The sequence below is a fragment of the Lepisosteus oculatus genome, chromosome 19 (assembly GCF_040954835.1).
Source record: "Lepisosteus oculatus isolate fLepOcu1 chromosome 19, fLepOcu1.hap2, whole genome shotgun sequence".
Taxonomy (NCBI): domain Eukaryota; kingdom Metazoa; phylum Chordata; class Actinopteri; order Semionotiformes; family Lepisosteidae; genus Lepisosteus; species Lepisosteus oculatus.
The window spans coordinates 10,545,905-10,559,900 of record NC_090714.1 but is presented as its reverse complement, the minus strand read 5'-3'; the positions used below and the strand labels follow the sequence as shown (position 1 = coordinate 10,559,900).

Here is a 13,996-nt window from a genome sequence, read left to right as displayed (position 1 = left end):
TGTCATGACCACTGTGTCACATCTCTCAGCCCCTCTAAAGTGGGGTTCACAAAGGTGACAAGCCCTCAGTCCTCAGAGTGGAGTGTGCTTTGGGTTTTATCACTCCAGGGTGGCCACAACTCATCACATCTTTGATCGTACCACATTCAGGCATCTGAGCTCAAGCAGGTCCCCAGGATTTCCATGCACTTCAAGGGAGAGCCGATGAAAGGGCGCTGGCCAGCTGTGAGTCCTTGGCTGCTCTATGTCAGTGAAAAAGACTCCGAGACATGGACGAGTTTCAGCCTGCAGATCAGTTCCGATCTGTCCTTGTGTGATGTGCTGGTCTTTACCTGCTGCTGGAATGCCAAACTGATGATGCAACAACAGTTGAATACTTTGCCTTAACTTACAAGTGAAACGCAAACAAATAGCAACATATTGCACTTAGTGTAAAAGTATTATGCCTAATGTATACAGAATAAGCACCCAGTATTTTATTCTTGACTAATGCGTCTATTCCAGGGTTATGCATTACGACTGTCAGATAAAATACGAAAGAGGGCTAGGCTGGGAAAGCTAGTGGTATCTCTTATAGCACAAATCAGAGTGGAAACAGCAGGAAATGCTTTTTTAGAGTCTGTAGCTTTTCTGTGAATCAAACAAACAAATCGGTTTGAGATAGTACTTTGCCTTTTAATCTGCAAGAGTCATGTTTCACCCCAGAAATAAATCCAAAAATTTGAATTATTGGATGCTTGTTTCTGTTTTATAGTCATTTCCATAGCTTCGTATTTATTTCCCTAGATGAGAGAAGCCTCGCCCTCTAGGAGATGTAAGAGTAACCACCATAAAAGGCAATCTTTAAGTGTGTCACATGGTAACAATGTTAAGAATGCAAGGCCTCTGTCACATGGGACTTTCACAAGGAAATCAGATTGAAACCACTGGGCCAAATGAATGAAATGGTTATATGCAAAAAGCAGGGGGAATTTGCTGCAAAGAAGATTTTCACTTCTGTTTTGCTAAACAGGAACGTTTAAACTATTTCAGCTTATTTGCTCCTTCAAGTTAATTTCCTTTTCTTTTTTTTTTCTGCTTCGCAAAGCCTCCCTCTCTGTGCACGATAGAGCTTTCTGCAGGAAAGATTTTTTTTTTTTAAAAGCCCTGATGTATGCGTGTGTATTTGAGTGGGCTGGCCATTACAGTTCCAGCACATAGATGTTCGAACAAAGTAGGTGATCTTAATATTTTTCTCGCTTTTATCTTAAATTAGTTAGCCGATGGGCATGTCTTAGTGAGTGATCACTTGTAAGGATAATTACTCTTTAGAGAATTTGGACGAAACACTGACAAAATGTGATTTTAATACACAATATTATACTTTATAAATAGGTGTTTAAGATATATGGTACTCAAGCTGTTGTTAGCTTCTGTACTCTTTCTGTCATATCATATTTTAACTGCTTTAGTTATTTATCTGTATGCATGCCTCTTATTTATTTATGCATTACGTGCTTTCATATCTATGCAGGCTGTCATGGATGTGCAGTTTATTCGTCAGCAAGCCAAAATACAGTATTTTACATGTGAAAATGTTACATGGTGCAAAATATGTATACATATACACAAAAGAAAACTCTTACTTTTTTCCTGTTAGTGTACTGCAATCAGGGCCTAGTCCCTTATTATATTTCTTCATACAAGGCATGGAAACTTAATCAGATGCTTTCAGTGCATGTATGTGCCCCAGGTATAAGCTACAGGGCACTGAAACAGCACAAAAAAACAGAAACGAGGAAGCAGTTTTAAACTAGGGCACAGAAATTTCCTTAAATAGCAGGTCTTGGCTGAAACGCTGGTGACGAGTGGCTCTTTGTCACATCCACTCGTTCTGACTTTTTACAGCTTTGCGTCCATCTTGTTGTGCCCTGTGTCATCGCGACTGTGGGCAGCTCTCTCTCCCTCCTGTCCACACCAGCACAGAGTCACTCTCTCACACACATGGAATTCTTTAGCATTCCTGTCCAACTCCCTGACTGCCTCACCACACGCACACACATGCGCACACTCCTGCACTATCAGTCCTGGGCTGCCCTCTCCTCCTTGCGCTGTTTAGACTGCAAACAATCATTAGAGCAAGGTCTGTAGGGTGGAGCCCTGCCTCATTCTCAATGAGGCTTTCTTTTCTCAAAAGCTCCATATATGGGAAAAACTAGCAGGTAGTGATTGCCAAACTTAGTCATCAAAGCCTGCAGTCCACTCAGTGCGCAGTCAGCATCTGGTTTCCTCTCATTTTAGGGGCGTAATTTTTTCATAAGCTCTGTGAGTATTGTGACAAAGCATTTACTGTCAGTGCTATTTACGGGTTTATTAACCGTTTTGAGTTCTTTTTATACAGTGTTAATTTTTAACGCTTAATTCTTTCTAAGCAAGTTGTTCCTCCGGGATAGCTGGGCTGGGAAGAAACATACAGTTCCTGTGTCTGCTGGTCCTCAATAGCTAGTGGTTTTTAGAATCCGGTTTGCTATAAGAAGAGGCATTGTGATGTGAAATCTATGCAGCAGAGCAGGCTGACAATTTGTCTTTGACAGCACTAACGATACCTCACGAAGTACGGCTCTGCAGCTCACCTTCAATTTAAAAGGGTCTTTCTTTGCATTCTTAGATGCCTGCTTTCTAGCAGAATTCCATTCACTGAACTGTTCTGTACTCAGACAGTGCTAATGTATGTGCTGTCAGCCTGAGAGAGGCCCTCTACTATTCAATTCCTGAGCTCCACATCGTGAGAAAATATTAAGTAAAGATCTGTACCACTTCAATGTCCATACTGGGCCGTTTTTGTTCAAAGGCAGAAGAATGAGAGACTTGTCTGTGCATGTTTGTGTTTCACAGGAATCTTAATTGTTCTGACACATCAATGCGATGAAGGGAAAAAACTATCATGAGTACACACAGGATGATAGATCTCCTTTTTATGGTGATGCTTCTTTGGCTTTAAAAGAGAGTCGTTATGACTGCTTTATGGTCATTATCAGAGAACTCAGGTTGTAACCTATGTGAAAAGCAACAGTACGGTGTTTGGAAAATTCAATTTTTTATCCGTTCTGTTCTAATTTAATTTTAAAGATGATTTTGAAGAAGCAGTTTTTTTTTCTCTGTAACACTAAGGACTTCAAATCTGTAGAGAAGTCAAGCACATACTGAGCTCAGTGTGAAAGTCAGTAACTAATGCAGTTGATTCAGCACAAACATGGATGCCTTTTAGGGAACATTATAGCTTTTATCTATTTTACACTCTGACACCGATAAAGATGTAAGCTACTCCCTTTTATGTGCACTGAAATAGCAACATAAATTTCAATTGATCCAGAGAATTCTCAGATTATGGCTCCTGAAGAGGATTTCAGGAAAGCTTGGAGGTAACGAGAAATGTGAACATTATTACACAGACTGAAGTGCCGCTCGCTTTGGCCACATTACCTGTCTGTCACTTTAAAACTGCTCTCCAGTGTGGAGATTTCCGCACAGAGCAAGACTTCCTCTTTTCTAGTACCCATCAAAGCTGCTATTTTTACCCTGATTAAAAACACGCTCTGGTGCCGTGCTTTGAAGGCCAGAAGCAAGCGTGCTACACGCAGCAGTGTTTGTGTAGCTCTTACATCACACAAATAATTCGAAATATATTCTTAACACAGAAACACAACACAAAATAATGGTAAGAACTGGGCGAAGCTGCTTTGTGAAATCAGTGGAGTTGACAGCGCTCTCCAACTGTCGAGCGGCTGCACCCTTCCCTCGTCTAAAACCCTGCCCCAGTTTTTGCATTGCCTGAAGCTGCAGAAAAAGAAAGCAGGGCTGTTATTCAGTCGTAAGGTACTGTGCATTTGTGTGTGCAATGATCACAGCTGCCAGCGAGTGCTGAAGCAACAGGAACTGCAGTGTGTACAACAGCAAGTGTGGGCATGAATGAAAGCTGGTTTAATGGTCACTGAATCACTTCTCGAGGTAATGAATTCTACCACTTGATATGCAAAGCCCCCTCTTTCCGGGCCCTCCCAGCTTCCTGCGCAGCTCCCATTCTCAGGGATCATCCTCGCTGGACCCCCAGCTCTTTCAGCGGTAATTTATTTTCTTTCTCCCATCGACGCTACAGGGAAAGATGCCTCACAAGGTCAGCAAGAGGCCTTCATGGAAAGCTGGGGAGGTTCTGCGGCGCTGTTTCTGCAGAGCTGGGGAGGACTCCCACAGCAGATGCTGAACAGGCATGTCTAGATCACAGCGAAGCTTCCAACCGCTGAGCTTCTGGGATTATTCTACTTTCCTCACTAGCTACTCCCAAATCAAACTCCCACACTCATTATAACACTGTATTGATGTCGCCTGGCCCGTCAGAATTTAAAGCAAAATGAAATCCATTTTCATTTTGGATTGATTCATTGAAGCCTATCTGATCATCGTAGAATATAAATCATTTGTTACATGTTTTTCAATTTGTTTCAACCATTCTAGGGTGAAGTGAAGCAATAATGACGAGGGTCAGAACTATCCTAAACTGATATATGTAACTATAATTCTACTCATTTTCCCACACTTAGATAATTTTATTTCTTAATTGTTCAGAGAGTAACCTGTGGGAAGTGAAATGTAATCACAGTGTGGATAAGGCTTTCAGGAGGTCTCTTTCCACTCATTGCAGACTTGTTGCTCAGAGGTCTTCGAAAATTTGCCTGTCTGACGCAAAACACAGCATGCCACATGCTTTGAATATATATTTGAATGTGTCCATTGAAATCCTCCCTGTTTCATTTAATAAAAACAGAGTGTATTAAAACAGGGCCACAGTGAAGTATAATCTATAGTAAATTTGTTGTTATTTCAACACAAATCATACAGTACCATCAAAATAAACCCTGAACACTTCTAGATATTGTACATTTCTTGTTTTCAGACATTTGTGCCCTAAAGAAATGCTTTTGAAACCAACACCATACCCTAGTGTATTGATCAAATTACACTGTTATTCTCAGACAAAAGGAAATGCCTATACAAAAGCTGCCAAAACAGCAAACACAATCCTGGGCATAAGGAAATCACTGGAACACAGGCATTTCTGGCTCTCCTGTAGAAAAAAAGAAAAGAATGCTGAAGATACATGACAATGATGCCCTAAAAAGGCAATCTGATTGCTAACAGCAGGTAGAGGTGGAGTAATGATTCACTGCAGAAATTTTAGTTCAGGTAACACAGCAGGTATATGCTGTATATAAGTGCCATCATGAACCAGTTCCATTCTGTTACTTAGTTTCATGGAAACTACAATAATGATAAAGATATGAATTGAATTTTAATGAAGAATCTGCTAAGGTATCACGCTGTACAATACAAAGCTTTCAACAGGTAAACTTGGCCCTACCCTTCCTGACCAAAATCTCAGCTATTGACTAAATAAGGCAAGGCTGAAGGGCTTTCACGTGTCTGCAATCCAAAGAATGCCAGTGTGTCACAGCCTGAGAGGATTTTTTTTTCTCTCCTGTACCCACCAATGCGAGGAGGAGAAAACGTTAGCTGAGATAACCCTGAAAATAAACTGTAACTGCCTGGACAACAAACACACCCTCTACATAAGCCACAAATGAGTAAGCTGATAACCAAAAACGTCAGTATGAAGCTGCTGCATAACTGAAACTAGTCAATGATACAGAGAAGTTTGTCAGGGAGAAATCCAACTCTATGTCTGTCAGGGAGAACTACAACTCTATGTTTGTCAGGGAGAAATCCAACTCTTTGGAGATTTGGTGTCCATATTAAACTGTTTCTTGTTATTCTGTGTTGCTGAGCTGTGCTTCTGTTGCAAGAACTAAGGTACATAGTATGTGCTTTGTGTGTCTCATACAGACTTAGTAACCCTATGTTATAGGGTGAACAAAATGCAGCACCTACTGTGAGAAAAAGATTGTGAGGCAAAAACAGAAGTAGCTCCAAGATAATTCAAAAGATCCGAAAGCTGAAATGTGTTTTAAGTGGAAATAAAATATGCATGCTTGGGGCAGTGTTTTTAAGATTCAGAAATGGCATCCACTGGAGTCCCCAGCTTTGACAGCAGAGGAACAATTCAACTGCAGCAGAACAGTGCTTCAGGTCTGTGAAAATGGGGCTCACTCAGGGGGGGCTGAACATTTTCTGTCGCCCTTGAGCGAAAACCCCAAACAACAGGGCATTTCAGCATCACCGGGATACTGTTGCTAGGAAAGATCTGCACAAGACCACAAAAAAGCTAAGTGTTTTTGAGCTGCATCTTCATGAAGAGCAACACACTTGAGCTGATGAGGGCAAAAAATGAGAACCTCTGTAATGAATTGTCTCTTTCGCACAAATTAGAAAATACTGTCAACCTTCTTTTTTATAGTTAGACTGACGTTAAGGTAACTTGTTGAACACAATACATGAACTAACAATCCAAGGTAACTTGTTAATAATCTCACAATCAGTTTCTAAAAGGAGCTACAGTAAGTGACCTGGTTGGTGAGCTCTGGCAATATGGTCATATTTTCACATGTGCAGACATGTATCAATGAAATTAATAAATAATTGTATCCAATGTGTGATATGGTCTTCAAAATAAAACTACTTTATCACACTGTCTCTGCCACTCAATTTTGCATTGTGTTTTATTTTTAAAACAATTTAATGCCAGTTAATGTGTCCCGTGCATCCCTTTCTCTCAGTGAGGATATTTCTTCAGAACGCCTATTATGTTTAAAAGAGGTTCTTTCATTTACCCAACAGGGGGCAGGGTTGAGTTTGAAAACCGGTCATAATCACTGTGCTGTTGCCAGAGGGAGTGTCCATGTACGATTGCTAGTGCATTCATCTGTTCCAATGACAGGGCATTTCCTGTCTGGGAATTTTTCTCTGCTGCAGAAATCATGTAGTCAGATGTGTAGTGTTGTTTAGCCATAACACACACACACAAGATAAAGACATACATTTTTAAGATGAAGTCTCGTTTATATATTAATGTTTTTTTTTTTCTAGGTTGCTCAGTGGAGACACCTGCCATGGTTTTAATGCCCTTTGGGCCAGGTGTATGTGGAGACTTTGCATGTAGAAAAGATTTCATCTGAAGTTCTTTGCAAACAATTAGGTACTTGAAGACCTCTGTGATGCTGTGCGTTTTTATCATACAATGATCTGAGTACAGCTCAGTATATCCCAATATTGCTCATGTGTCCCAGCCAGATGGGCAGAAAGCGGGCAGGGTGTGGAGACTGTGGCCCAGCTGAGTGTATTGAAGACGGAGGCTTGTGGAGCCCCAGGGAACTCCCCCTCTGAGAGCTCAGTGTTTGTGGTGTGTGCCGGCCACCTGTGCCAGCTGTTAATGAACCATTATTGCCAACAGATGGTGTCTGTCCTGGGCTGTAAGTGTACAGAAAGCCCCATGCTGCTGAATCCCATCGTCCCCACTCACAAAATCCACTTTAATGGGTATATGATTGCATTAAACCAAATTGAAAAGTAAAAATATCCAGTTCACAATGGGATGCAACCTCAGTCCACAAATGGTAAGGGAAGCAGGTTTAACTACAAAGAGTAAAAAGATGGGGAGAATTCAGGACTCATGGGGTCATGTTGAATTATACTATACATCTATTCAACATTAGGTAAAGTCTGTAATAAAGTGGTTGCTATTTCAACACAAATTGTACAGTACACTTAAAATAACCCCCCCCAAATTCTAGATATTGTACATTTATTTTCTTAGGCATTTTCCCCCCTTGATGGAAGTTGAGAACCTTTTTTATTCTTCTTCTGAACTCTCTTCTTTGCAAAACTTTACATTATTATTTTTGATATTATTATAATGATAATAATGACTTAGCTAACTGCCTTATCAAGGCTAACCTGCAATACAGATATATAATGTGCATTAGGTAAGTGTCAATCAAGCGTATACAGCAAGTTTTTTTGACTGATTTTGAGCAAGTAAAATTATATATTATATCCTAGACACAAAAAAGCACTCTGGTTTGAAACATACAGTACATGTCCTGTGTTTATGTTTGAAACAAGTGTCAGTCATTTGTAAGGGACACTGATACAGGCTGTGAATTTTCTCTCCTTCAAACAAAGATTTTCTTTCACAGTCTTTTTTGATTTTGCCAAAACAGGCCTGATTTTCCATTGCTGCATTAAAAAATCCGCACCAGTATATCTACAAAAAAAGCATGCCGCAGAAGGGTGGGCAAGTTTCATAGTAATCGGTTTGATGCACTTTATAAAATATTCAAGAGACTTCTGAAATTTGATGCAATGTGTCCTCCTTAGAGAGGGTGGTAAATAATGTTTTAATGGGTGCACTCACAAATGGTCCTGTGCTGATGTACAGTACCAAACAAATCCCATCAGTTCAGCTGCATCAATGGGGACTGGGCAAGGAACATTTAAACTCACACGATTCCAGATGCTCTGAAGTTTATCAAACAGAATGCACTGTGTATGAATTATGCATATTAAGAAATACAATAAAAACGAATGTCATACAGTAAAGCCTTGGAATCAACAAATGACTGCAATTAGGAATCAAGTTGAGGTGATCAAAAGAAAATTTCCTATGAGAAGAAAAATTCAGTGAATTTAATGGCTCATTACTATAAGCTCTTTGCTTGGTTCGGGTCACTACATGTCTCATGCAAGTAAACTGTAGTCTTTACAAGCATTTAACATACCTAAAGTTTACAGAGAAGGTCTGTTTCAGGCTTTTTCTGAAAGAGCATTTAACAATATCAGTTATTAGCCAATTACTGAAATCAATACACATTCTGAAATGGAAAAGCGATGAACCTAGTTTTCCAATTGATCATTAGTATCTACATTTATAAGGGTTTTTTGAAGACACACAAAGTGCTGCACAATAACATATGCAGAATCAAAAAGACAAATAAGGAAAGCAAAGCTAATTGACATTATAGAGTGAAAGCTATAGCAGAATGGGTCATTTTTATTATGTAGATTGTGACAGAGAACCTTAATTCATTTCAAAATGTATATGGGGTGCAATATAAATATAGGGAAGCCGTGCATTACAGAAAACAGGAGTTATGTGCTGATGCAGAACACGTTTAATTAGCACACAAAATACAGAATCGTGGACAATCTGAATGGGGCACAGAGAATTATCGTTATTAAAGCTAAGTGAAATAGCACATTCCATATTGTATGTGGCAATAAACATAACTGACTGTAAATGGTTTAAGTTGTGAGTTGTGGGCTGTAGGATGACAAATAGAACAATTTGTTATAGACAGCTGTTTCCAGCTGCTGTTCATTTCCTCTGAGCGGTGCTGCTGCAGGCTGAAATAAATCACTCCAGGGGGGATTCTAATGCATTGTTCAGGGAACGTATTTCATTTGCATCTAAAATACCTGATGGATCAAAGGACATCTGGGTCTGCTTTTTAAAGTCACTCATGCCATAATGGGGTGCGTTAGCTGAGCCCCATGTGCAAATCTCTGCCTTGTCAGGCAGATGTCCAGGAGGGTTTCATGGCACTGACTGCGGGGATCGAAAAGACACGCCACCCACATGACCAGTATCACCAAACTTCAGTGCACAGGGAGAGAGAGGGCTGATGTCATTATCTTCAAACCATTTAAGAACCGTTAATACTGCTAATGATACATTTCACACGCAGCCAACTTTCACTCTTCAGATTTAATAGCTGTTATACCTGAAAAAAATGAAATTGTACATTTTTGGACAGGTGATATTTCAAATTTCTCAGAGTCTTCCAATGTAATATAAGTTATTCCTTGCACTGCGAGAGAAAGCCATTGATTATCTTAATACTGATGTCCTGGTTTTTAATGTCTCATTCATTTACTCAATAACATCTGATGGAGACAACAAAGTAACCAATAAAGCCAAAACAGAAAAAAATATGTGATCATGCTGAGTAATTCACATCTGACGCCCAGCTTTGCTGAGTATTTGATATTCTGAATGCATATCAGGTAGAGCCTGTGAGAGAATATTTTTTTCCTATCAATTTTTAGCTGTGCTCAGTAATATTATGCTTTTCAGGTGTGTCACATCCCATGCGAAGACGAACAGCTTATACAGGACATCGAGTCAAGGTAGTATTATTAAATGGCATCCTAATGTTAAATTAAGTGTCTTTGTGTCTCTTTGCTTTAAAGTGCTGCGATTTAGGATTTCAGATAGCTATGCTTTTGATGAATCTGAAGGTATTAAATTATTTAACTGAGAAGGCAAAGGTTCAGTAAAGCCCCCCTTACAACTGCGTTACCATGGTATTTCTGTGAAGCACAGGGCATGGAAGGTTTCTAAGAACCTGCCTTTCCTGCATGAAGCCCACTGTTCACCATGCTTCGTTTTTAAACTGTACCTGCTCAGCAGAAGGCCCTGGTTATTGTGCTCAGCGTCCCCATCGCCCTTGGCAAGCAGGCCATGACTGTGCGTCTCCGCAGCCTTGAGATATACATGACAAGGCAGAGTGGGCGTGTGTAAACCGAGCCCAGTCATCACCCCCCAGCAAGATGAACATTAGACTGAGTAATGCAGGGCTTTCGGGCAGAAACACATGAGATCTGAACACAGCCATACGTGGCAGCAGACATGCAGCACATTGCAGTAACACACCTTTTCTATGCTGATCAAGTGGCATTGGCTATATTGCATGTATCTTAAATAAAATGCGAGTTTGGAATTGCTTCTTTACCTACATTATACAGTCTACATTTTAAGTAACCTATATACCTTTTTGACAAAGGTTTGCAAAAATAGATAAGTAGTTAAAGAAAAAAATTATCACATTTCACCAGTCTATTGCAATGACGTTGGATGAGCAGTTACAATGACTGTGATCAGCCAGTGGGTGGAGATGGAGAACTCCATGAAACCTTAGCCTATTTCATAAGTCAAATAAGAGATATTGCTCTACAAAGAAATGCTTTTTCATTTAAGTTATCATATTGATGCCACCCGTTATCCAAAAAATTCACTGTACAATCATAGCTCTGATTTGGTCACCTGCAATGTAATTGACACCCTTGATAAAGAGGCGCAAACAGGCTGTAGTAAACGGTAAAATAAAAAGATAATGCCTTATATTTTATGCTCAAAAAGTGAAAAAAAAAATCGTATTAATTGTAATGCAACGGCTCAGAGAAAAAGATTTTTGTCAGCACATAGTAATTTTACTTCTGAAAAAGATGCTTATAAATAAAATTAAATCTGTATGCCAATATTTTGAGTAGAAATAATCTTGTTAATCTTCCAATCAGGTGACTTGTTAGCTCCGCTGAGGGTTCTGTTAGGAAATTAAGCTCAACTGGAATGAAAACACGCAGGTGTGCAGTCCTCCAGGACCAAGATTAGGAACCTCTACTCGTGGAGACATTGCACATCACATTGGCCACAGTGGATCAGACATGCAAAAAGAACAATCTCTGGCTACATGGGTCTGTAAAGTCTACCCATTTATTTTCATATCCTGGCCTTGCCAGCCAAAATATTGTTTCTTGATGTCATGTTATTGTGCTGAAATGCCGTTTCCAGGATATGCATTTTTATCTTCATTCTTCCTGTCCCCTATTAATGTTTCCTACATATGGTAACACTTTACACAGATGTACAAGACAGTTAATTATAACAAACCACTGGTCCTACATTGCTGGCCTTAGCAGTTAAACAGAACTCACTTTGCAACAGTTAAAGATGCAGCTAAAGACATTATTAGGCATTTGTGAACCACAACTCACGTGTTACACAACTTGCAAATTGCTCATCATTCTTAACAAATCTTGACGATATAAAAAAAACAAAAACAAAAAACAAAACAAACAAAACAAAAAATGACGATATAATGAAAATCATCTTATTATTCAATGGAATTAAAATATTGTCAGTGTGTGAGTCGCAAAGGAACATGCAGGGGTTAGTTCTGAAAACCTTAATGCAGAAAAGTAGAAGGCTAAAAAAATTGTTTCAACTGTGGAGCTTTCTTTAGCAGTGTGAAATAATAAAGAGTATATACAGTCAGAAGGAACAACAATCCTCAGTGATTAGATACTACTTAGAGACTGTGTTGTGCAGGAATCCAACAGGCTCACCCTGTCCAGATCACTATGTGAATATTGTTTTAAGATGAGTCATTTTCTGTTTTGACCACATTGTGCTCCAGACGTCTAAACAGTAGCTGATCCGGGTTGGCTTGTTTGAAGATTGTTTGTCTCATTGATGTGACTTGGAGTTTAATCCAAATCCTTGGTGAGCTAGCTTTTTAATTGTATTGCGCCCTGTAGCTTTATTAAAAGAAAGAAGTCGGCATTTACATTAGTTGCAATATAAATTAGTTTACATCACCTTTCAAGTAAAATTCCTCTCTGCAAGCAGAGGGATTTTTTTAATTTTCAAGCAGAATATTTACCCTCTATTCCCAGCAGAGGGGTGGCACTGTGGCTAAGGATCTGCCCCTGTGGCTGGAAGGTTGCTGCTTCAAATCCCACAGCTGGCAGAGAAGTCCTACTCCGTTGGGCCCCTAAGCAAGGCCCTTAACCCCACCTGCTCCAGGGGTGCCATATAAATGGCTGACCCTGAGCTCTGACCCCAAGCTTCTCTCTCCCCCTTTGTGTGTCTCAAGGTGAGCAAGCTGGGGAATGTGAAAAGACATATTCTTAATGCAAGAAATTGTATATGGCTAATGAAGTGATTTTATCTTATCTTATATGATGGACAGAAACAAGGGACTCACAAACGTAAAAAAAAAATGGAATTGACTGATTTCAGCAATCTCACATTAAAAGGAACTGTGCGCATACATCCTATTATTCACCAATTAACCAGAAAATTAACAAGTTTCTTTAGCTTAAATCGGAACACAAAAGTTCTAAACAACAGTGGCATGTTTTCTTTTGCTTAATGAAAGATGAAATAAGTAAAAGTGAGAATATTCAGGAATGCACAGGAATTAGTTTAAGGAATTGTTTAAGTTGTGCTTTTGATGAGCACAAATGATGTTTGTGCTCATTGTAATTACATTTTAAAAATGCAAATAACCGGAGTAATAACAGACAGTCTTTTTATAAAAATGCAAATGGAGAGAAACAGCACCTCTCTGTAAAGCAGACAGTGCTGTGCTTGTTGATGGTATGATAGCATCGGCAGGCTGTTGGAGGAGCCTCACTCTTGGGGACTCACCTGTAGCATTTTTATCAGTTTGATCTCCTGAGCAAAACTTTGTATGAAATATTCTTAATCATAACCTTCGTAAATGCTCCTCATAGCATTTAGTACAGACAGACCCCACAAAAATAGTACCCAAGGAACTGAACCCAAGCCCCCAGTTCACTTCCAACCACTGTGCCAACATGGTGCCCCTAATAGGGTTAATAGAAACCAAATTAATGTCTCTTGGAGTGAGTTTTGTTTTTCACCATACAGGTATGTAGGAACAAGTCATGCCATCTAAGGAAATCTCCAAATCTCCAATCTCCAATAAAAAAATATTTTATTAAATTAAATGATGAGATTGATGAGAGTAACAAAACCATTCCTCAGGGTCTCCTGCTCCACCAATCGACTGTCAGACTGATAGTCTACAGATGGAGAAAGATCAAGACCACAGTCACTCTACCCAGGAGCAGTCATCCTACCAATATCTCTACAAGAACAAACTGGAAACTCATCAAGGAAATTACAAAGAACCTTATAGTAACATCCAAGGAATTGCAGTCAAGGAACTTGCCTTGGCAAATGTGACTATTCATGAATCAGCTATCAGAAAACGACAGAACAAGAATGGTAGGATAGCAAGGTGAAAACTGCTGCTCTCCAAAAAAGAACGTTGCAATCTGTACAGTATGTAGTTCCCCAAACAACTAATGAATGGTCTTGCAAGTCTCCCGTACAGACGAGTCAAAAGGTAGAACTCTTTGGCCTCACATTGTTTTCAAAGTGAAGAACCTCACCCTAGATGTCAAGCATTATAGTGAA

General features: G+C 39.6%; 1 long non-coding RNA gene across 1 annotated transcript; it reads left to right on the top strand.

Annotated features, from left to right (window-relative positions):
- The first annotated feature begins 891 nt into the window (after positions 1-891).
- Positions 892-6,636, top strand: LOC107078999 (uncharacterized). The gene is made up of 2 exons (XR_001479968.2): positions 892-1,213; positions 4,136-6,636. It is a non-coding gene; the product is annotated as an uncharacterized lncRNA (long non-coding RNA).
- The last annotated feature ends 7,360 nt before the right edge of the window (positions 6,637-13,996 follow it).